Source organism: Arachis stenosperma, chromosome 9 (assembly GCF_014773155.1).
Source record: "Arachis stenosperma cultivar V10309 chromosome 9, arast.V10309.gnm1.PFL2, whole genome shotgun sequence".
NCBI classification, from domain to species: Eukaryota; Viridiplantae; Streptophyta; class Magnoliopsida; order Fabales; family Fabaceae; genus Arachis; species Arachis stenosperma.
In genome coordinates this window covers 82,280,627-82,282,088 of record NC_080385.1, presented here as the reverse complement: position 1 = coordinate 82,282,088, position 1,462 = coordinate 82,280,627, and the positions used below count along the sequence as shown (strand labels likewise).

Sequence of the window (1,462 nt, the reverse complement as noted above, 5' to 3'; positions counted from 1 at the left end):
CTCTAATGCAACAGAATTGCAAGTTCCATGGACTTCCATTGGAAGATCCTCATCAGTTCTTAGCTGAATTCTTGCAAATCTGTGACACTGTCAAGACTAATGGGGTTAACCCTGAGGTCTACAGACTTATGCTATTCCCTTTTGCTGTAAGAGACAGAGCTAGGACATGGTTGGACTCACAACCTAAAGAAAACCTGGACTCATGGGAAAAGCTAATCAATGCCTTCTTGGCAAAGTTCTTTCCACCTCAAAAATTGAGTAAGCTTAGAGTGGAAGTCCAAACCTTCAGACAGAAGGATGGAGAATCCCTCTATGAAGCTTGGGAAAGATACAAATAATTGATCAGAAAATGTCCTTCTGACATGCTTTCTGAATGGAGCATCATAGGTATTTTCTATGATGGTCTCTCTGAACTGTCCAAGATATCTTTAGATAGCTCTGCTGGAGGATCTCTTCATCTGAAGAAGATGCCTACAGAAGCTCAAGAACTAATTGAAATGGTTGCAAATAACCAATTCATGTACACTTCTGAAAGGAATCCTGTGAACAATGGGACAAATCAGAAGAAAGGAGTTCTTGAGATTGATACTCTGAATGCCATATTGGCTCAGAACAAAATATTGACTCAACAAGTCAATTTGATTTCTCAAAGTCTGTTTGGAATGCAAAATGCACCAAGTAGTACTAAGGATGCTTCATCTGAAGAAGAAGCTTATGATCCTGAGAACCCTTCAATGGAAGAGGTGAATTACATGGGAGAGCCCTATGGAAACACCTATAATTCTTCATGGAGAAATCATCCAAATTTCTCATAGAAGGATCAACAGAGACCTCAACAAGGTTTCAACAACAATAATGGTGGAAGAAACAGGTTTAGCAATGGCAAGCCTTTTCCATCATCTTCTCAGCAACAGACAGAGAATTCTAAGCAGAACCACTCTGACTTAGCAACCATGGTCTCTGATCTAATCAAAACCACTCAAAGTTTCATGACTGAAACAAGGTCCTCCATTAGGAATTTGGAGGCACAAGTGGGACAGCTGAGCAAGAAAATTACTGAACTCCCTCCCAGTACTCTTCCAAGCAATACAGAAGAAAATCCAAAAGGAGAGTGCAAGGCCATCAATATGGCCGAATTTGGAGAGGAGGAAGAGGAAGTGAACGCCACTGAGGAAGACCTCAGTGGACGTCCACTGGCCTCCAATGAGTTGCTCAATGAGGAACCATGGGAATCTGAGGCTCAAAGTGAGACCATAGAGATTCCATTGGACTTGCTTCTGCCTTTCATGAGCTCTGATGAGTATTCCTCCTCTGAAGAGGATGAGTATGTCACTGAAGAGAAAGTTGCTAAATACCTTGGAGCAATCATAAAGCTAAATGACAAGTTATTTGGAAATGAGACTTGGGAGGATGAACCCCCTTTGCTCACCAAAGAATTGGATGACTTGTCTAGGCAGAAATT

The 1,462-nt window shown here is 41.5% G+C and overlaps 1 non-coding gene across 1 annotated transcript; it reads right to left on the bottom strand.

Annotated features, from left to right (window-relative positions):
* Positions 1 to 260: 260 nt before the first annotated feature.
* Positions 261 to 368, bottom strand: LOC130953624 (small nucleolar RNA R71). Its single transcript, XR_009075787.1, has one exon. It is a non-coding gene; the product is annotated as a small nucleolar RNA R71 (small nucleolar RNA).
* Positions 369 to 1,462: the final 1,094 nt, after the last annotated feature.